We start from the raw sequence: 26,576 nt of genomic DNA, 5'->3' as shown, positions 1-26,576 counted from the left end.
ATTTTTCTGCAATAGAGAGATCCTAAATAAATAAATGCACCTTTTCCAGGCTTGGAAAATGTCCTGAACTGTTGCTTCCCTTCCACCCCCTTACTGATCACTGGAAACAGGAGAAAAAAATCTATATATCCCTCCACACAGCTGAAAAAGGTAAAGGTAGCTATTTGATAAAAGCCTTCAGCTCCCCAGAAATTGGGCTGAGACACCTTAAATTCTTCTTGTGCAACCCATCAATTAAGATTTCTCCATACTCAGAGTCACATCAGTACCCAAGGAAGGAAAAATCTATTTTTCATTTCCACTCCTCTGTCCCATGCAGGTCTCAGGAACAAGAGCTAATGAAGCAATAGGTTCAGATTTTGCCAGTACCTGCTAGGGTAGGTCAACCTAGTACAGCTTGAAGCTATTAAAATGGTTCTATATATTTCTGTGAACAAACGTATCATAAAGTCAAAATGATGAAGTGCCTGGTACAAATAGGTTTTGAAAACAGTCAAGAACTATTTGTTCCCAGCCCTGGAGGAGTTACGGATCCCTGAGATGGACCATAGCTGCCAAAGGAATCTAGAGATAAGGGCCTTTAACGTTCAAGGCTTCAGGGGGGGATGGAAGTCCATTATGTTGCATCCATAAAACCTTCAAAGATGAAGGTGATGTGACTTGTGTACTGTTTAAAAGAAAGTCACCACAGAGATGGCAGAATAAATGCAGAAAGGAAGAGCCAACTTGTATGCAGAGAGGCCAGCTCCTCAGCTGTTAGGAACAAGCACAGTTTATACTAGCTGACAGCCTGAATCCTTGGGTTTGGGTTCTGTTGTTTTGGTGAGTTCTGCTTGTCTTCTAAAGACAATAACAACACTGTTCAGGGGTATTTTTCCCCCCACTTCTATTCTCATCCTCACCAGTTCCAGCTCCAAAAAGCTAAACAGACCCCCATCGTCTCAGCAGAAGAGAAGGGGCTTTACACCTGGTGGTGGCAGCTGAATTCTGTGGTGAGGAGCAGGGTATGTTGGCAGGACCATATGTCTGCCCCTCCATAGCCTTCAGCAGCCTCATCACCATGGCAATGGAGAAGGAACATGGGTTGGAGGAAAGCCTGGGGCAATAAATAGAGCAGAGATTAAACCTGGGAACACCGCTGGAGATAGCATACATCTGACACTTGAGCCCAAATCCTCTGTTGCAGGTAATCCGCAAGCCATTTCTAATCAGCTGCCGTACCCAGTTTCTGACATGACACAGAAAATGTGTTTCTTTCAGCCACCACTACTCCCAGCAGATGATGCTGAGCAGAGCACTACACACTAGACTCTTCAACAGGTTTGGGCTTTTTTATTTTTATTTTTGAAACATCTCCCGATTGCTTTTCTCATTACTGGAGGCAGATTGTGAAAAGGCTAAGCTCTCCTAATTGTTTTGCCACAACAAAACCCTGATGGGTTGAACTACAGCAGTCCATGTTCCTGAGTGGACTCCTAGGTTGGTTTTGTCCCTATTAACATCAACAGTACCTGGGAAAAACTACTACAGGCTGAACCCACCCTGAGTGCACTCTTCAGTCAGCCAATATTGGCTTACGCTGATTTGATATTTCAACATAGCTAAAGGGAAAGGAATGAAGCAAAACCACATTGCTTTAAATCAGGTTTTAAATGTCTTGGTCAGGTTGGTACATTGGCCAAGACAAGGAATAAATCTATTCAGAGAAGGAACTGTGAGACTTGACAGAAAAACAATGACATCCAGTCTCTCTACATGAATACAGTTATTAGCACAGCACCATCGGTGACAGCAGTAATGAAAACTTTGGGAAAAAAAGAAAACCTACTACAAGGAAGTAATATGCTTAAGCAATAAATATAGCCCAACTCGCAGTTTTGATCGGGCAGGACTCGCACAACTACAGGTCAGCCCTGGAACATAAGAACCCTCCTGTCACCAAGCCAAGCAGCCTTCCAAATATCACTCCTCCTCCCACCGCCTTCTGGGTTTCGCAGGAATTGTTTCTTGATGGTCAACCCGCAGCTCCATCTGTTGCATCGTGACGACCCTTTGCATGCAAGAACAGAAGAGCAGGGATTGTTGCTGAGCTGATAGAGGAATGTGGCAATTAAAAAAAAAAAATGAGATTCAACAGCAGGCCTTGCAGTCAGGGGGCACTTGAAAATTAAAAAGGGAGCAGAGCTCCTGAGGGTCTCTTGTATTTTTTTGCACTGAGCAAGGAACAGGTGTTCAGCTATTTCATAGCCAGGAGCATCATTCCAGTCAGAGATGCCTCTCCAGCGTCAAGGGTTTTCCAGGAACACATTTGCACTCATTAGCAGTTATTGCCACAGCGGAACAAGTCAGCACAAGCTTGGGGTGCTGGCACAAATATAAACTTGGTTGCTGTCCAGAAAAGCAAATTAAGTTTGTTTGAATGAGGTGAAGGGAGCCATAGGGAAACAAAGCATCCTCTAGGTATGTTTAGCTAATCATGAAAAAGTAGAGGAAAAGGGAAACTAAAGTAATTGTGTGTTGACTTGCATGTCCAAATAACATCATAAAGATACTTTGCCAGGCCTGATGCTCACACTCACACATTAGACTTGCCGATTCAAGCACTGGGACCATGGGTATATACCAGGTAATGTTCAGGAAAATGCACCTAATTAACTTTTTGCACATTTCTCCTCATTACGTGCTCAGAAATAATTCTGCCAGTTGTGCACCCCAGACCGTTTGAATGTCTGGGCCTGCATTTTCACTGGGTTTGACATTTATTCAATAACCCAGTAGCTCATAGGCAGCCAGCACCATAGCCTCTGCAGACTGAAGTCAGTTTTCAATGAGGATCTGAAGGCATCGGCTTATATCACTTCTCAGACACAGCACGCAATTTTAACCAGGTTCCGTCTAATTTTATTTAGGCATTAACTCATTACATGAACAAATCTGATCCATGGCAGTAATTGCTCTAACAGCCACTGTCTGGCCACCCTCAGCTCTACGTCTCCTCGGCAGCAGCCTCGTGGGAGAGGCTCTGGTCCTGACGGACATCAGAACCGAGCCTCCCTTTCTTGCCAAGAAGTAGCTTTCATTCACACCTGCTAGCTCAGAGCTAGGCCAGGAACTACAGCCTCGTGTGGAATATCAGAAGCAACCAGACTTCCTTGAACACTTTTCAAAGAGGATGCAAAGCCTGCATTCTGGATAAACGAATAAACCACTTCTGCACAATCTACCAGTCAAGAGCATTAACTCTGCACTACCTGCAGCAAACACTCCCATTTTCAGCCTACCTGCTCTCCCTGAACTTCAGCACAGGGACAGAAGCAGCTGCATCTCTCACCTTCCTCAGCTTTTGGGGAGACAGCTTGCTTTTTCCCTTCCCTCCGTGACCTAGGAATCCCAAATCCTGACAGCACGAAACAGCAAATCTGTCCTCAGAGCTTGTATCCAGAGAGAAGCACCTTGTTTGGCAGTCTGCCTGCTGCTTCAGTTAAGTGTCTAAAGGTCCTGTGGGATCTCTGCTGGAAGCTGAGCAGGGTGTACCAGAGTGTCTGCACTCTTAATTCAGATTTTGATGACAGAGGCATGGAATAGCACTGACTTCAAACAGAGCATGTTCGTGGGGAACACAAAGGTAGGGAAGAAATGTCTTATTCGGGAGCTCAGCAGCTTCCTGCAAAGAGCTGGGATGTGGGAAGAGAAGCGAGACCTCCAGGCCACAGTTTGACAACACAACGAATCTGCTTGGTTGCCTGACCAAGAGCACCACAGCCACATGGGCAAAACGCGGAATGGCTGTGAGCTGTGCTGGCTCAAATTTGTTCAAAACATTTCAACACGTTAACTTTGTACCAGCAGGCTTTATGCCAGATCAAATATCACCTGCCTGCACCACACCAGCTGTGTGCTGGTTCAAGTATACCCCTGTCCTCTTGCCACCAGCGTAAAGCTGAAATAAAACAGTAAAGCTGGTGTGAATCCTGCATCTTGTGCTCAATGCGAAGGAAACTGTGTTACCCTCCCTGCCCTGTATCAGTTTAGTTCCTCTGGATGCACCGATCTGGTACAGTACAACCACAGCCTGTAATTACACAACCATTTTCTCCAGGAAGAAATGGAGTTTGAGAAGTTCTCACTTTCCTCCTGACCCAGGTTTCCTGTTCCCACCCCTGCACCTCAATTTACCTCCTGCTTGGTCATGCTGATGCAACTGGTGGTGGGGCTATGAGCTAAACTGGGCCAGGCATTTCTTTTGGATAGCGAGGTGATTTGGTTTTGTGGGTTTTGGTGGTCTTTTTTTATTTTTAATTTTGGTTCATCTCATGTCTCCACAAAGAGCTATCTCAGCACAGCTGAGGGGGCAATGAAGCGTGCGGTTTAGCGCCAGCAGCAAGTGGCCAAAGGTGGGGCAAAGCTTTTAAATTGCCTCTGCTGCTGGGGAAAACGTTCATGAAACTGCACCCTGGGTAAAGCAGCTGCCAACCTCCTGAGCAAGCTATCGGCACAGCATTTGCATTTGAACCGAGAGAAAAATCCCCAAGGAGCAAGTCTAGGCAGGTGGCTAGTCTGGAGTTGGTCAGAGGTGGAATGGAAGCAGGGCATTCTTCATGAAAGCTGGGTAAACAGTTCCCCAGGCTGCTACACTCCACGAGGATTTTAGGTTGTTTCCCAAACGTTTACCTACCTATCTGTACCTTTGCCTTAAGCTTTAATAAACAAATCTTCCCTCAGCTCTGCTACGAAACCCAGCTAGGGTCATGGGACCAGACTCTGCACAATGGGAAAGTTCATCTAGCTAATTAATTACTGCTCCTGCCTCCCTCAGCATCAGAGAACCAAGCCAGGTCCTTCGGCTCCAACCGCATGAACTAATAGGAAGGCCCTTTTAATTACAGTTAGGGACTGCATCCTCTGTAGTTTGCAGCCATCAGGCCCGGTCCCCAGCAGGGAATTTTCCCTGTTGCAGCTTGCAGAAAACCAACGGGAGCCACAAGCGTGGGCCAGGCTGCGGGAAGCCTCGGCTCCTAAATTGATGCTGAGTCTTGCTGAGGGTGCTCATGGCACAAACCCTTCCAGCGCCACACCTGCTGCCAGCCACTCGGCGTAACCCCATCCTCGACGCTGCAGGATTTTTATCTGCTTGCCTATTTCAGGGGGGAAAACGGGTGAGAGAGAAAGGGGGAGGCGAGGGTGGTAGCGGGATTACCACATATAGTCATTATAATCATTAACCACAGAGCACTAAATGAATCATTAAGCATCACAACAGATCCACACATGCTTTGCTTCTTAAAGCTTCCTGACTTGCCTGTTTTCTGTACAAATGCCCAGTGATTGTTTCAAGAAACCAAGCACATTTCCAATGTTACTGCTGCAGCTCCTTCCAAAAAAATAGCTAAACAGATGAAGCTCTGCTGAAGGAACAGATCTGTTTATAGAACATACTTTTCTTTCACTAGACCAAATATATTCAGCCCTCTCAAATAAATATGTACGTTAAAAACTTGATAACCGGCTAAATCAGAAAAAAATGGAATAGCAAATGGGAAATTATGTAACTAAGAGCAAGTTCAATGAGAACATGCATTTAAAATACTTTATTCACGCTCTTTCGAGGCTAAGTCTGTGTTCTTTTTTTAATCAAATTTTTAAAGACTTAATAAATGCTTCCATTAGAGACAGAAATAAAAATGTGAAGGAAAAGGATTTTTTTTAAAGCCTTCAATTTGTACTACTTATAACCTAAATTCTGCCTTGTACTGGAATATAAGTATATGAAAATGAGTCTTAAGTAGAGCAATACTAACTTGTTTGCTAAAAACAAACAAAAAAAATAACACCAAAACCAAACAAGTACTATAAATCTTTTTTCGTTGCTGCTTTTTTCCTCCAGATTCTATTGTTCTTGTTACTCAAGCAGCTATTTCCACAGTCAGATGCTTGCGACAGTACCTGGCAGCAGTTTCACTAAGTTAGCCGAGTATTACAAAACGCCTTCAGGACGGCAGACAGAACTGCTCCATTCAGCCCTCCTCAACTGAGCTGCTTTTGGCTTCTGCTCCAAATTGCCACCCCCCTCCCACCCCCCCCAAACAGCCCTCCCCATATCACGGTGCTCCTGAGACCATGCCAACAGAATCAAAACCCCGGGAAATCACAACAGGATTAAAAAACACAGAGGAAAGACGCCAACCAGCAGTTTATCCACAGACATTAATAAGAGCAGAATCAGGCTGTAAACACACCACCATAATCTCCCAACCTTTACTCGGGTATAAAGGTATGGACCCTGGCTTCATATGCATCTGCACAGCACAGAACAGGCTGAAAGCAGCAAGTAATAATAATTAGGCAAGGAACAGTTGCCTTCATTGATTCAGCTCCTTCGAATAAAGGTTGCAGGAGCAGACGCAAGACTATGCATGATATCCTTCTAATCCTTCAGCTTTATTCCAGTCTAACAGAGGATGTGTGCTCCATCCATCAGCGCGGAGCCCTGAGTACACAGGTAATCCAGCAATAATCACCGCAGCAATATCGGTCCTGATAATATCGTCTTATCTATCAGCCGCCTCTGCAGTTTATACGAGCTGCTTATCTCAAAGAGCTATTAGGTCTGAACTTTAGTTCAGTCTTTTGTTTGATCTTGTTTCTTCTGCATTCATTTGAAGCTCCGCATATTGTGCTTTTAATTTCGTATCAAAACGCATCAGAGCCTTTAATATTATTCCTGCTACTGATGCAATACGGTCTTAGCAACAATGAGAACAGGGAGCGAGTCATGAAAATAATAAACCACGCTAGGTCTGGAGGCTATGAAATCAGTTCAAACATACTGCGGGGAGCTGTGCCTGCACTGAGACACATGGCTTTCCATGGGCACCAGCCCATTTATGAGTCATGAAACATAATGGAGTATTGTTGAAAGCTTTGGGACCATGAGAAATTATCTACTGCCCGGCATGGGGAATGGTATAAACTGGCAAGGAACTGGAGTTACATTCTTTTACAGAAATGAAATCAGACAGCCTTGGCCTGCTTTCCAGTATACAAAACCACAAATCATGAGGATAACTCCTTAATTAGGATTATTTTTTATTATTTTCTCTTAGTTGCCACTGCACTAACCAACCAGGAAAGCCAACATTTTCCTGTCCCTAGCAGAGTTATAATAACGCATAGGACATAAAGACAAAAAGGAAGGGGGTAGATGAAACCAGTATCTCAGCATGAGCTACAAAAGCAAACGCACCTTTTTCTCTCCTGCAGCATGTGACGTTCCATCATGCTGAGGATTTAGTACACATGGGCAAGTAGAACAAAAACCATTTGCTTAATTCTATGGTATGATAATGACACGGTGCCATAGGTGTGCATCTCCGCACAGAGGAGAGCTGTCAGTGTGGGAGGCAGCACGTTCTGCAGGGGAGAGCACAAGTCGGGAAGTCACTTTGATCTCATCATCTTTCTGTTTCCTGTGCCTTTAGAGTAAAAAAATTGAAATGGTCCCCCAGCTGAGAAAGCAAAAAAACCCTACTTTTAAACAAATGTTAAAGCGCCCAGGAAACTGCATAACTGTAGGAACACAGAACACATGTAGGAACACATCCTTCATGGATGGAGGGAGTCCAGATAGTCAGACACTCCTCAGTTGTATCCCGAGAAAGAGCAAGGGGCAATGGACACATTAAGCCACAGGAAACTCCACTTAACCATGTAAAACAGAGCTGTTTTACCGTGAGGATGATCAAACACTGGAACAACTTTTGCAAAGAGGTTGTGGAGTCTCCATCCACGTAGATATTCAATGCAGCCCTGAACTACCTGCGTTAGTCATCCCTTCTTTGAGCTGGGTGGGGAGAAGGGACTGGAGTAGGTGACCTTCAGAGGTCCCTGCCAACCTCAGCAGAGCCGGGGCTGTGGGGAGCGTTCCCTCCGTTCTGCGTGCCCAGGGCACTGCACTAGAACTGGAAACGTGGCAGTAAGGGGGATAACCCCGTGTCAGTACAACCTGCCCAGGTCAGCTGCCTACGTGAAAGCACACAAGTGTAAAGCCAGACTATAACAGACATCTAGATCAGAGGTTCAGATATCATCCTAATCAAGAGAAATGCAGAAATCCAGGAGAGCTAAGTAGCGATAACACTGGGAATGTTCATTTGAATATTTATATAGGTTTATCCCTTCCACACTCACACCTCTTGCATTAGCTTGCCATGAGCTTTGGAAAAATCAGATTTTACTGGCACAAGCGCCCATGGAAAGCAAAGTTTACTGTTGTGTTTGCTTTGGAAGTGCTTACACACTCATCCAGCCAGGGAGACAATAACAATATTGTGTGTATTCTCTCACTAATTTCAGGTAACTGATATAATCTAGGTATTGATTTTATTATTTGGTATTCAGTAAGCCCAGAAAGGTGAAAAAAAGCCCAAAGACTCACGGCTGTTGAACCGGTTACTAACCTGGAGTTAAAACACATTACAGGAAATTATGGTCGGTGTTCCAGTGGTGAGCAAGCAAAAAAAAAAAAGACAGTACTGTACGGATATTCACTGGGAATCATTCAGTCTACAAATGCAACCTTATTTTCCATGTGCAGCAGTTGCATCTTGTTACAGAACCAAAAATAGATCAGGAGCTCATTTCCCCCCCAGCCATGGATTATCAGAGGCGGGTCCAGGAGAACCTCCCTTCTCTTCCCTTCCACATGGAAATCTCAAATTGGTCAAAAGCATAGATACGGAATGAAGCACGTGATTGTATTTGACATCAATGACATTTTTTCTTAAGTTCAAGAAAATATCAGCAACCCTTAAATACCTCAGCCTGGCTCCAAATTTGCAAATCCCCATGAGCTGTGAAGGCACAACACATCGACTGGACTTCAAAATAAAGGGCCTGGATTGCAGAGAGAAAAGGTAGGTACAACTCTGGAAGCTGAGGGAAGACAGCATTTCTGAATTATTCTCCTTAATATGACAACATTCTGGCACCCAGGTTTCAAAAAGCTGGGTTTGAGCTACTGTTTCAGCAGAATGTTGTTCTGAAAGAAACTTAAGTTCTTGCTAGAAGTGAGAAGGAAACAACCATGGTCAGAGCACTTCACTGGGATTCAAGAGACCTGGGCTCAGTTCCTAGCTCAACCCACAGCTGCCCATGAGTCCCTGGGCTGGTTGTTTCAGCCAGCCTGTAAAAATAGACTCCATGCTCTGCACTGAAGAAGTATCAGGACAATATGCCTAAAATAGTGAGTAGTGAGGCATTCAGGGGTGATGGTCCCAGAGAGGTGAATAGGAGGGGAGATGTTACCTAACACAACACCTGAAAAGAATCTAGCAAGAGATAGAACAGAAACCCTTATGGATGGCTTCAGCATAAAGCTGAGACACTGGCATTTCTTGTAAATGAAGAAAAAATATAGGAGGATATTTATAATCTCTGGAGAACAGAGTAAGCTTTCTGCATACTTTCCTGTTACTGGAAGCAGTGCAGCTTTGATCCTAGCTGCAGGAACTTCTGAAGATGCATTTACAGTACAATTCACAGTGCTAATGCCACTCTTTTTACTAATACCGCTATTTTAGATATCCCCAAGGTAGTCAGCATAAAACTATGTCTGACAGCAGTGGGAGGTTCACCATGTTTGCCTGAGACACTGGGGAGATATTTGGCACCTAAACCTCTGCCAGTGCGGTTACTTGGTTATTGGTACAGATGCACAAGGTGGAGCCGTCACACCTTCAGCTGGGTGGCACATGTACTCCAAGAGACAGAATAAATGCTGGAGAACCAGCAATCAGGCATCTATGAAAGACAAAAGGAGACTGTGAGTTTGGGGAGGCCTTAGGCAAGCTCTTTGGACTGGTGAGTGTCTGAGTTTCACTCCAAGAATGAGGTATCTTCCTTTTATTGGAAGCCACCACTACATAGAGTTTTATATTCTCGCCATACACATAGCTAATGAGAAATGAGAACTCTTGCACTTTACTGTTGTTCCTGGATAACCAAAATGTCACCTCCATACCTACTCGTGGGTTGCTGTTCCACCTCATACTCTAAAAGCTCAGCTGGTCCATTACAGAAATGAAAAGCTCAATGTTTGTGACAATCACATCTACCTTAATGTCTTCCAGGTTCTTGGCTGGGATGATGCATCCTCATAACACAGCAAAAGAAAATGCCCTCTTTCATACAAACGAGACTTTTGTTTTCCACAAAGCTCATCCAAGTCCTGGACGCATGGTCACAGTAAATTCAGCCTCTGACTCTACCTCCTCTGATCCAGCAATAACTGGGAGGCTAGATTGAGCCTGAGTTTAAAACCACGTCACCACCATCCATCTTTGGAGAAAGACTAAGAGAGGAACCAGAAAGGATTTGATCTCCAACCTACCAAGGAGGCTTACGGAAATAAAAGCTGAAGTCCTAGAACTTTGTGAATGTGAATAAGTGGTGATCTTTGGCCAAGGAAAGCAATGAAGGTGAAAGCAGGACTTCAAAACAAATATTTTCCTGCATTCCTAAAAGGCCTTTAGTTTAAAAAAAGCATTTGTAATAAAAACTAAAACAAGTTCTAAAAACTTCAGAAGCCAAGGGCACAAAGAAGTTCCAAGGCAGTCAGAAGAGCTGTATCATTGCATAAACTGTAGGGAGAAAAAAACATTAACTTAATGACATTGGTTAAAAAAGAAAGCATAAAACCGGGGTGGATTTATTTATTGAAGACACTCATTCTAAAGTGTTTTTTCTTCTTCCCCCTCTTTTTAATGTCTACCTTCTTTTCCTCTGGCTATTTTGTGCCACTGATTATTCTGGAACAAGATTCCACCTCACTGAATTGCAGCAGTTTTATAAGTTATGCAACTTAGGAAGCAATAGCTCAGTAATTGTCAATATTCAGCCCATCTTGTGGGAAACCAAAGAAAAATGATAAAAGTAAGGGCAACTTATGAAAAGAATGTCCATTGCATCAGCCAGCCCATCTGTGAAGCTTTGTTCATTATGTAGATTATACCACTGACATATGGAAGAGACATTTCAGCATTGTAGCCTAGATGAAAGGAGTTTGGAGTGTTTTATTTCTCAACCAGAAAATCATATGGAGTGCCTCACAAGTTTACAAGGGCCACTAATATGTTTTGCCTTTGTCCTTTTGTGTACACTTTTCCTTTTTTAAATCTGTAGACTAATTAGGGTGATAAAACAGCCCACGTAAGACGTGACTCATGCAACCCTTAAGAGAACAATACGGCACTACCCTCAGACAGGGAAACAGCTCAGCTCACAACAGGCAATAAATTCAGACCCAGGGATCATTCCCACGGATTCTTAGATATCAAGCTTAATTGCAAGGTCAGGTAAGGTACGTCTATTTTTAGCCAGATTTTCTACCCACACGACTAAGTCTTTGCACTTGGAAACCACGAATAAAGATGGCTAGCTTCATATTTTACATTTGCAGGTATACACCCTGGAAAAACCCACTCCTGGTGATTTTGAGAAGATTCTGACCCTGGGTGTGGCTGCCCAATGCCTTCTGCATGGAATTTGCCCAGAGATATCACCCAGACAAGATGCAACTCACTCATTTCTTAGAAGAGGAACACAGACTATATACACATTGACATGCGTATAATAAAGATAGAGCGAGCTGGCCTTGTTGAAATAAAGATCAAAACAGGCTAACAGCTTAATGAGCGATAAAACCCAACTGCAAGCATTAACAGCATTTCTAAGAAAATCTCAAGTGTGCTTATCCAAGCCATTCTCCTGTCAAGTCACAGCAGGACAACTTTTCCAATGTATTGAACCACCTCCAACTTCAGGACCACGCTGGACCACCCAACGCTGAGCCTTGTGATCACTCCCCTTGAAGACTGAGGGATACACAAAGTACCCCAGGCCTTGGCATACTCCTTTATTAGCATCCAGCTTCTCACCTTTTGGCTGCTACTCCTGCACTAGCATCGTGGCACACTCATTTGCACGCGATGTGCCAAGTGCACCTGCTGATTGCATTTCTTGATGATAAATCCACGGTGGAAGGACAGAATTAAGCAAAGTGTGCAATTGTACTGGGGAATAGGAGGCAATGAAGAAAAATGTGATGGTGTTGAAATAAGCTCAATACACTCTGAAGCAAGTCATGCTAAGTTACAGACCGTATTCCAAACCCTATTGTTCCCTTCGCTCTGAGCCATCAGATGACAGCTCGCTCCATGCCCCCCACCCCCAATTCCCATCCCAGCTGTTGAACCACCCACTTGCTGTCCTTATGTTCTGACTGTGACATGCACAGCAGATGCCAACGGTCCCACATCATAAAAGACTTCAACCTATGCAGAGCCTGAGCGTTCCCTGCTCAGCTGTCACAGCCGTAGTTTGTTCTGAGATGAACTATAGATTTCTTTTTCAGAAATGCTGCATTTCACCCAGTTTCTAAAAGAGCATTCGTCACCCTCTCAGGAAGAAGCAACTGGGCTAAGACAAACCCACACTTCTTTGCACATGCATTTATCCAACTAATGTGAAATGAGGAATGCCTGACTGTATGCAAAGTCAAATTCCTCTGGAGATCAAGTATGCTTAGATCTAGCCATGAGAGTAACTAATAATATGCAAGTATTACAAACTATTTACAGGCTTAACCCAACTGCAATAAAGTCAATGGTTTAACTCTCCCTGCTTCAAAGGGAAAGGGATTTTGGTGCATACTTGCAGCACAGCTCACTGCTAGACTGGCTGATCTCCCTGAGATGAGTTTAGGAGCTGTATCCTGCACAGAAAAAACCTCCAAGCTCTACCTCCTCCTTGCTGCAGCACATTCTGACACTCCTCTGCTTCCCCCACTCTAAATGCTCTGTTTGAAATAGAGGTACTGAACTATACGACTGGTTACACATACACACACTTCAGGAGGAACAGATGGACTGAAGATCATGAATCTTCTCTGGGTCAACACAAAATGTGGAGGCTCTGTCCCTATTGTGTTGTTAACCAAGCAGGAGGAGTCATACTAAAACATCCTACAAGCTCCTGCTCTCTCTAGACACTGCTGTAAAGAACAACACAAGAAATAACACTGCAGCACTGTACTTTGAGTAGATGCAGTTAAGATGCCTTTGCATCTCTGCTGCATGCATGAGCTCTTCTATGCAAGAACAAATTTAATTCAGCAGTCGGGACACGGGAATGGAATCCAGAACTCCTGAGCTTTGCCAACCATTTGTCCCATTTGTTCAACCGTCTTGCAGAAGCCACTTAATCCAATTTTATTTTTTTTTTCAAGCTAGTTACCTGAAATAGGGCCTGATCCAATCACCAGAAAGGCAAATGTGAAATTTCCAGTCCACTTCAATGGTGCCCACGGGCTCATAGGCCTCTACACATCTATATTTAGGCATTTAAATATAGAAGCCTGGGTTTCAGAGGTTACTGAGCCCACAGCTGTCACTGATCTCAGAGGGTGGAAGAGAAGAACAAATCTCCAGTTCAAAGAGTTCCTCAGTTGCAGACTATTGCAGGCTAGGAAGGTAACATCAAGGGAAGTACCACGTGTTATAGATTCCTCCTTACGCAGCTGCTGTGACCCAAACCAGACACAAGCTAGGACTACTTGCACTTCTGGGATGACTCAGTACAGTTCTTCGTCTGTTCTTTCCCACAGACTGAAGTCCTAATGATTGCAAGTCATCACAAAAGCACTGCAGTACTCTGATAACTGTTCTCATCATTTACAAAGCTTACCGGAGAGAAGCTAAGAAAATTCTCATATAAATGAAAGACTATTCTCTGACAGCCATCCAGCCTGGTTCTGTACAGTTAGACTGATATTCTGCACAGCAGTCCAGTTTGATCACCAAAGATGCAGAAAGCCATTGGTTTGATACTCCACAGCATTCAAATGCCAGGATCACGTCCCCAATGCCAGGAACTTCAGTAGGCATAGCTGAGGAGAAAAAGTAGTGGACACATGGCTGGCATTATTCCACTGTCACCAGAACCAGCAAAGCAGAAGAGCAACGTGCAGAGGTTTGGAAAGAGAGAAGTCTCAAGCTTGGTTCATTTGTCCTATTCTTCATGTCAGAGAGAACATAACTTCCTTGCCCATGTCCTTTCATTTATGTCATCAGGAATTTCACTAAACAGTTTTAATTAAGGAAATATAGGTTACCTTAACTTCCATATGGAACTCCTTGCTTCATTTTGAGGACAGTGAAGGTGAAGTGCATCTGCCATTTGTGCCTTGGAGGAGTTCTAGAAAAACAAAAAATATCAAAGTTTGTATTGCTTCTTACTATCTTACTACGTTTTCATTTGGGTTCATTACAGTCTTCAAGCTCAGCTTCAGACCTCTTCCTTATTTCTGAATCTGCTGCCCAACTTCAGCAGCAAAAGAGTCCTGAACGCCTGCCTGGTACTCTTCAACAGCTGCTTGTCAGACAGCTTAACTACCATGGACCTCTCCTTCGATCCTCATGCTTACACTCTCAGGCATACATTCAAAACAATTTACAGGCATCATTCCTGGAGCAGACCACGGAATTGTAATTATGGTAGGTAGAAATCACCAGTAAGATATGTAAGCGTAATACAAAGGGCACAGCCCCAAAACTTGTCAGAGAATCATTCCAGCATTATTTGTGCACCCAAGTCTGGAAAACGAGGTCGCAATTTACTCCCATGTTTATTCTCCTTCCCCTGCATGCCTCAAGCACTAACACAGATGTTGGTTGATGTGTGTTCTATCTAAAATAGGAATAGGCGGCATTTTGCAAGTTATATGACACACAAATGTCATGGCAGCAATAACAATGCCAGTTCATAAGACTATAAAGCCCTACGTACAGTGCAATTCTACAGGAACTCGTCTCTGAGTCTAGATAGATCTGTCTTCAGGAGGACACTGGGCATAGCAAATCCTCATCGCAACAACACATTTCACTTCTGACACTGCAGGAAAAAAAAGTCATCCAGAATCTTATTAGAAAGAAAATAGCAACATGTTCCCTCCTGAGAGGGAATCTAGGAGTCGATGAAGTTGGAAAATGAAGATTTAACTACTTTTTCTAAACTGTTTCCTTCATTCTACCCCATGTCATTTCCACAGCCACCGCATCCACAACGGCTAGATGACAGCAGTCTGGTGGTACCGCATGACTTCTGGAGAGGGCTCCAAGGAGCTGAGAAAACTGCAGCAGCTCCTGCCTGAGTCTGCTGGCACCTGGCAGAGCACAACAGCAACCAGCTTTGACCGACCACACGAGACGGGCAGCAGGCCAACTGCCTCCTGGCTGCGTTCACATCCCTGAGCCATCCCATTCTCTGCTAGCAGGGGCAAAGCCTGCAATTCTGCTCCCTGCCTTAAGGGAAGAGGATGCCACCCTGGGGAAGAGAGGGCAGGGCAGCAAATCAGACCACTTGCCCATCTGGAACATGACCTCTGGAGTGTGGAAGCAATTTCACCTTGTCTGATGTAACCCTGCCTTCCAGCTGGGATGAGAGGAACGACCTTGTGATAGGATTGGCTTTGTGATAGGCAGATTAGATTTCATCCTGACCTAGTTCTACTGAAGCAGCAAAAAAAATCATGAATGAAACAATGATTGATGTTCCATTATTGTACAAGAACTTTGATTGTCAGCTGTTCTGCCCTTTAGTTAAACACACCTTGGACATTAGGCCAAGGTGACCACCTGATTTTTTCATTTACAAACAACAAGTGATCATCTGTATCATGGTCTTTCAGCTCTTCTCGTGTATTTCTCCCTCTCCCAAAAGCCAGGCTAGGGACAGACATACATAAACAAAAGCCTGAGGGAAGGGAGACGACCAGCAGCTCTGAAGGGCAGAGTGGAAGTCTGGACTTGTAAAAAGTACTTGGGCAACAGTCCAAACAAATGGCCCGATTTTAGAACAACTAAACAAAGGAGAGCAGGATCTTGTTCTGCATCAGGCTTTAGATGAGAGTGAGAATACACAGAACTGTGGTCCCAAAGCATTCAGTATCGGAGGGTGCCTCCTCCAAGAAATTGGAGAGTTCTGCCCAAGAATCCGCTTGGAGATGAAAGGAGAAGTTAACATGCCTGTTCTACAATAACTGAAAGCTGAAACGCACCCAGCAGGCACGGGTGGCTCTGGGGCTTGTGTCACTGGCTGGGACTTGAGGCATTGTTTCACCCCCACCAACAAGCTAGAAGATACACTTCCTTTATGTATGCATATGTAGAGGCTTAGTTCTCCACTCCAAGAAATCCCCCTGGCCACGATCAGTAGATGTTCTAACCCTGAGCTGGGCAGGAGAGAGAAGGGCCATACCCAACCGTGGCTGTTAAGTTCTCATTTTCTGGTAATGTGCGTGCTCAAAATACTGAGCCATTAACTTCCTTGGGTATTTATTTTTCCCTTAGGAGAATTATCTGGTTCTGTGAGCCCTATTCATTTTAAATTCAAGTTCCAGATTGTGCAATTTCCCTGACACACCTCCTTTTATAAACGAGAAATGAGCTGAACACTGCGAGAACTACAGACGCCGGTTTCCTCGTCTGCTCCTTGCAATCTCCCCAGCTGAGAACGTAACTGATGCTCTTTGCTCATTGTTTTTATACAACCAAGTCAATATAGATCTATAAAACATTCACAGGCAAATGATGGGATTATTAATGCTGCAGAGCCAACTGCAGCCAAGCACTGGGGAGTAACACAGTCTGAACTCACCCATCACCTCAATCTTTTACCCCTCCACCTCCTCTAGCACTAGCAGTGTGTGCAGAGCTCTTGGTGGCTGTTACACATAGCACATCAACACAGACCCAGTTTGAAAGAATTTGGTGTTCCTGAAGCATGGGCACAACACAATTCCCCTGCACCATGAAATTCCAGGATCCCAGCCAGTCCCAAGGGTTTGTTTGCCCTGCGCACACACACACCCCTTCAACACCAAGCAGTTTTCTTGACCAGGAGCTGTACGTAGAGTGAACCTGTTCCTCGCACTGGGTCTAACAAGCTGGAGCCCCAGAGCAAGGATCCTGGGAGTGTCCTTTTCTCCTACTCTGACCGACATCCAGCCCACTGACACATTGCCCTTCCTGACAAAAGCAGGAAAGTGGCCACGTGGCAGAGAATACCAGGAGGGGAGAACATTTTCAGGGAAGAGTTCTGCAAGCAGAGGGTCTCCCATGAGGAAAATGGAAAGCTATCAGAAGCCTTCTCTGTCCCATCAGTATGCCACAGCACAGAATGACTGCAGCATCCTGAGATTTAGATCTGATCTTCCCTGCCAGATCTCATTGATGTCAGAACTGCACGTACAATATGTAGTACTTTATTGCTATGTCACAATGGCAGCAGCCTCTTTTCTGTATTTATGTCTGCAAAATGTTGCCCCATGGGATGAGAGGACCTCTGTACTATCCAGGCAATGGTGACAAGCTTTCTTTAAATACACTCATATGTATTTTTAGGAATAAGACCAAGGAGTCAACGAAACTTCCTCCTTGTTAAAAACTAAAATAAAAATGTAAGAGTGTCTGATGGGCTGGGAGTGAAGAAAAAACCAAAGTGTTGATCAGCTCAACAGCTGGAAAAATGACTGCTGGTCCAAATAACGTTTAAAAAATCCTGTTAATATTTTAAAGACCGTGTGGCTGGAAAAAAAAAAAAAGGCAACTTTTTCGTCACTGTTAGGGATTTATAGCTGCTGGAGAGTCAGGTTTCCATAAACTCTATCTACTGTTTAATGCCACTAAGAGCCTGGAAAATTAACTTCTTAAATATTTAGCATTTATAGGTACTTACTCACTGGAAACCCAACAAATCTACAAAGGTGATGTGATAGCTACAGCAGGGATTTTATTCATCTCAATGTAGGATGTTTGAGGAGGGTGTGGGGGTGGGGGGAACAACTTATTTTATTTTCTAAGAGAAAGACACTTGTCCTTGACTCCAGACAGCTCCTGTTGTTACCACCAGACAAGAGCAGGCTGCAAGACAAAGTGGAGGAGACCTAGGAAACTTAGTGCTGCTTCAGCTCTGACTGCCCTCACATCACCAGAGAGTGTCAGGATGCTTTCGTGCATCTCCTCCTTGCAAGCGTGCAGCCTAAGGGACAAAGCAGGCCTGGTTTTCCCCGACATCTTCCCTTTCCAGATGAAGCCAAGGGAAGCTGCAGATGCTCCGAGTACTTAAAGGGAGGCCCATGAAATCAGAGGGCACTTCTGAAAAGGACTTGTATTTCTCTGCACATTCTCACAGCAGCAGGTAAGATTTCTAGAGTATTTGGTTTAGAATGTTAAGTCATCCTAAGCAAAGCTAAGTGTCACTTTTAATAAATTACCAAACCTTCTCAATTCCAGAGTAAACAGTCAGAACAAACTAGAATCAAAGCCTCCATTGCCAGCACAACTCATCCTTCATTTCTTCAGAGCAGCGTAGCAGAGTTCTAACTTTGCTGTTCAGTTTTGGATGCCTTGTTAGAAATGATGAACAGCTGATCTGCTCTTCTGCTCATCTAGAAATTAATAATAAAAAAATCACAACCTATGATGAACCCCCCCGCTCTTTCATTTCACAAAGAAATCAAGGAGGACTACTACAGACAAAGCATTCTTCCTGAAATACTGCAACCTGCAGTTGGGAGCTACCTACTACTTTTCCTGGCTAGCATTTTACTCTGGTCAGAGAATCCAAGCAAAAGATTGGTCAGAAAATAAATAGCATAGCTCTTTTTCCCTGTGTCACTTGTGAAAGATTTATCTTGATGATGACCATGCTAAAGCAAGAAAGGAGGCAGGCCATTGCTCAGACACCAAAGTGTTTGCAGCACTGGCAATTGTAAAAAAAAAAAAAAAAAAAAAAAAAAATCATTTTCTTCACTTTTGAAATAAGCAAATTTATTCTGGGCTCCACTCCGCAAAAATTAATGAAAGGAGAGGGAAGACAGATGCCAACTTTGCATGGGTCATTTCCAGATTCCAGCCTCCATTTAACATTGCTTTGCCTTTGATCCTCATATAAGTTCAAAAGTACATGTTTACATCAAGGTCATTACAGCTGACTCAATAATTTGGCAAGACAAAATGTTTAAAGGAAAATAAGTGGTTAAAGTAACTATTGAGGCTGTAGGGTTTTGTTATCAGTTTATGTCATGCCATAAAACAGAAAATGACCTTAAATATTGAAGGAAAAGACATGAATAAGAGATAAAACATAGACAGCCAAGAGCACCAGGATTCTGGATAACAATTTACAGCAGCAAATACTCTTGAACTGTTTAACTTTTACATGGTTTCCGAGCAGGAGAAAGTCTAACTCTGCAGCAGGCAGACTTTAACCCTAGGAAAAAAAAAAACTCTTCAAAACCATGAGGCTCTTTCATCATCCCTCACCAGAGGATTTTTTCAGGTCTTTTCTGCATGAATTATGAAAAGTTTGAGGGTTGCTCTTTCCACTCCCCTTCACTTGAACTTTGCAGGCTATCTCATGGGCATAAATCTTCCAGTTTTGCTTGAAAATGAGTTAGTAGGTAAAAATGATAAGCATCCTGTAACAGCTTCCTTTCTACAGGATTATTAAACTCTGTGAGCTAGAGCATACACACGTACGTTGTACCCCCCACACACCCACTGATGTTTAAGTGACCTGCCCTCAATGGCAGCGTTAGACCCTGACTAGGAACAGTGACCATTTCTAGTGCATGGTCGGTGGCAGAGCCTCTGAGCTCACCTGGCATAAGAATAATAACAGGGATAGCAAAACCAAGAGAAATCAGGCTTACATTACATTGTCCCGGAGGAGGGAAACTGTGGGCTGCAGGGTGTTGATAGCTTATATCCCACAGGCACCACATTACAAGGCAGCCAGAGCTTGGATTGCCCCACATCCAGCACCCCTGCAGCTTAGAAGCCGAGGTCCTGGTAGGAAGGACCTTAGGGCCCCCTTCTCTGCTTGACATCAACCAGTGGCCAAGCAAGAGCAAAGAGATGCCTGGTGGTAGGGGTCCTTTTGCCAGGTAGCTTCAACACTGGAACATGACAAGTGGCAATAAAAATGTGTATTTTTCCAGTTTCAAAGCATGGCACAGCTCTGGAGACTAAAGAGATGAGGTCTCCTGTAAGTGTAGTCACCTTGCGGGACACCTGCTTTGCTCTGGGCGCAGACCCTGACTCATTTCAGTGCAATACAGCACTACTTGCTTTGTGCTGGCAAGTTGTACAGTGTGACCACATGCACACGTGATCCTTCACCATGGGAAGGAAAATACAATCCCTGCCCTTAATTCTGAACAGATTTCCAAAAGCTGGGGAAAGTGAAAATAGAGGGCAGGTTTGAAAGCTGGCAGAACAATTTAGTGATTCATCAGAAACAAAAACTGCCACAAGAAAGGAACTTTCTCCAGTAAATATCTGTTTCTCCAAAAACCCAGCCAAGGTGATGATCTTAGAGGTCTTTTCCAACCTAAATGATTCTATGATATTAAAAAAAAAAAAAAAATCTCTCCAGCTCCAGATTTAACCTAGGCTTATGACCCTACTGCAATATAATCTAAACGCTTCCTACCTCCCACAGACGAGGAAACCCACCTCCGGCAAGGCATATCCCTCCCACAGTCCCCATCCCTCCACAGGTTTTAACGCTTCCCTGAGGCAGAAAATAACGAGCCCAAGGCAAACTCCCCCCATGCACCATGCTGGAGCCCTGTCCCAAGCCTCTCCCCACCGCAGGGGGTGACTTGCCTCCCGCTGATGCTCAGAGACAAACCTCACTGCCTTGGATGAGGCCCCAGCCCTTCCTACTCCTACAGCCACAGCCCATGACTCAGCCCAGCTTTAACCTCCACCATGCAGGCTTCTTCCCTCTTCCACCGTGTGCTTGTCACTGAAAGAATGACACTTCCAGGAACTTTCCCTTCCAGCTGCAGAGCTTCCTAGAACTGATTAAAAAAGGCTCACTGGTCACAATAAGCTCCTAATTAATTGCTGTTTTGTGTATCAGAGTGCTTAAATATGACAGGGAGCCACCAACTAGCAACACAAATCCCCTCTTAGCAACTCCTGAGCTGTTGCGGAGAAGAGTTACGTTACCTCAGGCCACCCTCACCCACCATCTCATACCATCACATTTGCCCACCTGATTTGTCACCAACTCCTCTGTTTTGATACCTCCCCATCTGCTTCATGGGCTCCAACATTATAAATTCCATTGTCTGCTTCTATTAAACCCATCAAACCGCACTCCCCCTTAGACAGGAGTCCCCTCACAGGACCTCACAGGCCAGATTCCTGCAGTTCCCCCCACCTCTGTGCAGAAGACAACGCTTGAGAGAAAAATCAGCCACCAGGCCACGAGACGTGGCAGGGGAGCAGCCTGCGGAGTGTGGCCACCCTGGCAGCACCTACAGAAACTGCTCTTAGGTGGAGATTTAAAGTCAGCCAGGTCTTGTGTCATCTTTCATCAGTCTTCTTGGCTTCCCTCTCTCTGAACAAATGACGAATATGACCTTCTTTGTTTGAGTTCTTGTGATGAAGCACTGTTTGCACAAGGCTCTCTTTTATTTATTTTTTTCCTGCGGCTTGTTGACTTTTATAAGACATTCATAAATTTGTTCTGAGTGCCAGTGAGATGCTTAATGGTGTTAAAGGGAAGGTATTAAGGATAGTCGACTCATGTTAGAACAAGCCACTTGAAAGTAGCTATAAATATTTGTCTGGATTTCATTATGCTAACAAACAGCTTTTCTTTTTCTGCCCCCACCCCTTCACCCCCCTTAAAGAGTTGATTTCATAAACAGAAGAATTTTTACATTAATATGAAAGTGTTCGTCTGGGTTTGTTTTTTAATAGAAACTTTCCTATTGGGGACATTCGAGTCCTTGTATTCTGCCTGTATGAAATCAGCTCCCTTTTCAGGAAAACCTTGGCAACTTAAGACCTCCAGGGTGAGCTCATGTTCTTCCACGCTCCCTCAGACTCATCTCTACTCTTTCATTGCTCTGGCACCGGGTTTAGGCTAGACTAAGGGACGGCAGAGTCCTAGAATAAAGCCAGTAGCTACACATTCCTCCTTATCCTGCGCATATGCACACTGGAGGTTTCCGGATTCCTTCAGGACTGTAGCTACCGGTCATGTATTTTGGAAACCCCACCCTCTGGTCCCATTGCTCTAAGGTCACACTGACACAGAAAGATGAAGAATATTTTGATCTTATTTGGTACCCGAGTCCCTCTCCTTGGGAAGCATTACCAGTAACTGGGGCCTACCGCTCGTGTGGTCACCCACCAGGGCCCCAGCAGAGACAGCTTCTGCACGAGGATAGGCCAAAGCTACTTCTTGGAATCAGCACGCATCAAAGACGAGGACTTTTCCCTGCCTCTGGCTTTGGACAGGCTGAGCCCTTCTCTTCCCAGAACAGTCTCTGCAGGCATTTCAGCCCGGAAAGTCCCAGAATTGCATTGGGATGCAGTGGTCTGAGAATCTCCGAACAGCCCCAGCTGGGGCTCAGCCAGCAGGAGAGGAAGGGACAGGGGGTGCCCAGAGCAGGCAGGTGGGCTGCAGAGGAAGCCCCCTGCTTCAGACAGGGATTAGGGAGCCAAGAGGGTCAGCATGGCTGGGAGGTGCAGGGGTGTTGAAGAAGGGATTGATTTTTTAAAAAAAAGCTGTGGTGAGAATGAGTTGTGAATATACATATTTTGACTAATTTTCTTGATGATTTTACCAACTATAGCTCACTATAGCAGTCCAGAAAGTATGTGCAAGGAAATCTTGAACACTCAGCTCTCACAACGCTGAGAGCAAGTTTTACCCTAGGAAGCACTACCAGCTTTGGTCCAAGCTAGCAAACCCATTAACATTTTCAGCTAAACAAGCTAGCAAACCCACTAACATTTTCAGCTAAAAATCACTTCTAAAAATATTCAAGCCTAACATCCCTTAGAGAAATTTTCCAGACAGCAGGAGAAATGTAGAGGAAAATAAGCTTCCTAGTGTCTAAGGTGTCTATTTTTTTTCTGGATATCTTTGGATTTCTTTTTTTTCCTGGATATCTACTCAGCTACAGCCCAGTTCTCTCCCTTATAACACCATGCTGCAAACCTCCAGCACGGTAAGAGCTAAGACCTGGCAGATGGTCCAGGCCAGCAGAGATAACAGTAAGCACACCACGTAGATAAGGCACCTGCCTGGGGGAGGATGCAGACTTACCTGCCAACATGCAGCTCACTGTTCCTTTTGTTCTCCTTCCCCACTTTTGATGTACATGTGTTCTTATTCAATTAAGTTTTCCAGTCAATGAAAATGTTAATTGCCATGCTCTGAAACATTCTGTACCCCAGTAGAATTAAATGGCAAACCAGCCGTTCTGATGATATCGTGGTGAATGATTTATCCAGTGATATCGTGCATTCCTACAGTGTGCTTAAGCAATAAAGCACACAGGGGAGAACATCTGAGTTATTACTTTGCCTCTGGTGTGAGCTACAGTCAAAGGTTAATGACCTTGAGCACCCAAGAAGTTCAATTAATGTCTTGAAATGGACTACCTAGAGGGGCAGACTGCTATTATTAAATGGAACGTTAACACAGGGAACACTATTTCATGCCTTTGCAAGGCTCTGTAAACATGGATAGCGTACTCCTCATATCCAAAGCATTCTAGCCATGTTTTTAAATTAGCAAGTGCCTGAAGAGCTATTTGTTGAGAGATGGGCCCCAGCTGCATTACAAACCTCAGTTTCCACCACCACAAGTCCAGACTGTGGTGTGAGCAGGGTTTGGGTCTAGCCCCTATGCTTTTACTACCCAGCTAATCTCAGACTTCTCATTTAGATAATTTAAGATCTCAAAACTCTTAAGCTGTGGTTTCTGATACTACCAGGATGCAGGCAGCATATAGTCTTATACTATTTCTCCCATTTATTCAGTCTCCATCCCCACCAAAGTGTTCAAAAGCCTGAAATAATATCATCAGTTGATGTTACCAACAGTCACTCCCTCTGACCCCTCAGAGCAGGGGAAGCAGCGAGCTTACCCAAAAGCCAGCAGGAACCCATTAAAATGGTGGCACTAAGAAGAGGATGTGGAGCTCTGAAGAAACCTCCAAGGACCATAGCTTATGCAGAAGTTGTTGGCTCCCTCAGTACCACTGAGGATGTACACGTGCTGCTCTGCCTCTAGTTGCCTGGTACTCACTTCTTCCTACACTGAAGACTAAAGTAATGCCTTTTCTCTAAAGGCTTTCCATCCATTTTTAGTTGATTTAAAGACCTTATCCCAAAGGTTAACCTTCCTGGCTAGGACCAAGCCAGTGATGACACAAGGCAGGAGCGTGCTGCAGTACAGCCAGCCCAGGTTTGCTCTTCAGAGGCTCTGGGGCTGCCCCATCCTGGCTATAAAACTCCCTGCAAAAACAAATTGGATTAAGCTCAAGCAAGATTGTGTGAGATCTGGACTGCAGGGACTTTTCACTCTAACCTTTCCTCAGTAAGAACCCCACAGGCTCAGCATGACAATAGGACAAGAGAAAAAGGAGGGAGACTGAAGCCACAAGGAGAACTGGACTCCTGGGGAGAGGAGAACAAAAAGATAAGATGCAAGGTAAATAAAAAGGGGTGAGGGCTTAGCTGTGACTTCAGAGAGAGAAAGAGAAGGGGGGAAGGGTCAGATTTTACACTAATCAACCTTGCCTCAAACCCTAAGTGTCTGCAACAGCCCCAAGATATTGCAGCACGGGCAAAGCTGCAAGTGACAGGCAGGTCTGACCCATCTCCATCCTTTAAATTAAGGATGAAGAAAGCGATGGAAGAGTGATAGTTCCACCTCCAGATCCCAGGCAGAGTTTGCTATGCTATAGGTCTGACCTGAAAACTGAGTTTGATCTGGAATCTCTCCACAGCATCACTTTAGTTTTTGTAAGAAACAGCGCTGGAAGTGTGCACCTGCTCCCTGATACAAAACACAGATGCACAAGCTAGCCTCTAAATACAGGAGCTCCTGTTAACCCAGTGTGACTACTCCCAACCTGAAATCATTAAGCATTTATTTAAATACTAACCTGGATCAGAGTTTGTTGCAAGTAACCTCTAGCTGCACAACTAGCTGCAGCAGCAACCAGTACTGGGCAGGATGGTAAAATAATATTGGCAGAAACGTAGAAGTCATGCAGCAAGTCACAGATGTAGAAACTGAGGACTATTACACGAAATTAGATCTCCATGTCTTTGTACTACTGCATATGGCAAGAGATATTGTATAGGTGTCTCTGTCCTGACTGGTAGATATAAAAATAGCAAGCCTCATTTGGATGTTCTGGCAAGTAGAAACACAGGGCGACCGTCGTTTAATGCATATACTTGTTGGCTTGGAAAGAATTCAAGCTCTTGGTGCACTGACATTGAAAAAGCATCACAGGAAAAGGTGCTTTCTTCAAACACTGGGCAACCACTTTTATTCAGATGAAGAAAACCACCTCCATAGCACAAGCCTGTCTTTCCTCACCGTACCCCTCTAGAGCAGGGGATCCCAGAAACACTGGAAGATCCCCACAGAGCTTTTGCAAACAGAGGGATTTTTCATTGTTTGTGTAGAGCTATTACAAGTATACCTACACCTAGAATTACTGCATCACAGGTTAACTTTGACATACATTTCCCAGCATGATCTGCTGCCACTGAACTGTAACAGATCTTTGGGAACCCTGCTTTTTCAGGCTTCTGTCCAGAAGTTTTTTTTAAACACCCTTTTTCTCCTGCTACAGAATTTAAATAAGAATTTTGCAGGACTTGGGAATGGCAAGGTCAGCCCTGCCAGCACCTAGCACATTACAGTCTAATTAACAATCACAGCAGAAGAAAGAACAAAGCTGCATTCCTGTTCTTTCAGTGTGAGAAATCAGCAATTGAGAATTCCTGCCTCCTAAAAAGTCTTTTGCTTCCCAGTCCAGTCTGAATTAGTTTAAGCCTGAGGCAGGCAAGCACGACGAGCCCCCAGGAATCCATAACCACCCTGATGCTTCTGGGTTGCAAAGCATCTCCACCACCATCTGTTTTCAGTCACTCCAAAATGAGTTCTGAAGAGTCAATTGTTTTCTTCTAGGAAAAATAAACATGCAAGCTGCTATTCTCCTGATTTCCAGCAATTTTCTGCTGTGGGTAAGTGTAGCTTCGGATTTTAGAACATAAGTCTCATTCTCATCCAAAGAATTTTGCAATATAATTACCTCATTTTTACTGACTTGGATAACTGCTGCCCTTAAGAAAAAAAAGTGTGTGAAGTCTGCAAGACTAATCCCTCCTCCTGCCCCCTTTGTTATAAAATCTTGGAACAACTGATAGTGATTAATCTCACTCGATATTTCTTTGGTTCTCTATTTGTTGACTTAGGCATTTGTTTTATGACTGATTGTTTTCAGTTGCTTGGACAGCTGTCAGATCTGTCCTGTGGTTTGATTTGGCTTTCAGGGAGCAAGATTATTATTTCGTATTTTACAGCAATACCACATAGCGGCTGACAGAGGTGGCCCTTCGAAAATCATACATGTGAAACCAAAGCTACCTCCAGACTGGGAGAGGACTTGCCTGAGATTCTGCAGG

The 26,576-nt window shown here is 44.3% G+C and overlaps 2 long non-coding RNA genes across 2 annotated transcripts in view; both read right to left on the bottom strand.

Moving 5' to 3' along the window:
* Positions 1-1,746: 1,746 nt before the first annotated feature.
* The window catches only part of LOC118173834, a 29,491-nt gene continuing 4,661 nt past the window's right edge, over positions 1,747-26,576 (bottom strand). The window contains exons 2-3 of the long non-coding RNA XR_004754410.1: positions 14,168-14,250; positions 1,747-2,050 (exon numbers count right to left, since the gene is read on the bottom strand). This is a non-coding gene — a long non-coding RNA (uncharacterized LOC118173834). The remainder of the gene's footprint in view (positions 2,051-14,167; positions 14,251-26,576) is intronic.
* Positions 18,858-22,488, bottom strand: LOC118173835. Its single transcript, XR_004754411.1, has 2 exons — positions 22,251-22,488; positions 18,858-20,014 (listed from the first exon to the last, which is right to left on the bottom strand). It is a non-coding gene; the product is annotated as an uncharacterized LOC118173835 (long non-coding RNA).

The sequence above is a fragment of the Oxyura jamaicensis genome, chromosome 13 (genome assembly GCF_011077185.1).
Source record: "Oxyura jamaicensis isolate SHBP4307 breed ruddy duck chromosome 13, BPBGC_Ojam_1.0, whole genome shotgun sequence".
In the NCBI taxonomy this organism is placed as follows: domain Eukaryota; kingdom Metazoa; phylum Chordata; class Aves; order Anseriformes; family Anatidae; genus Oxyura; species Oxyura jamaicensis.
The sequence above is the reverse complement of the archived record's forward strand: the minus strand, read 5'-3'. Positions and strand labels throughout refer to the sequence as shown.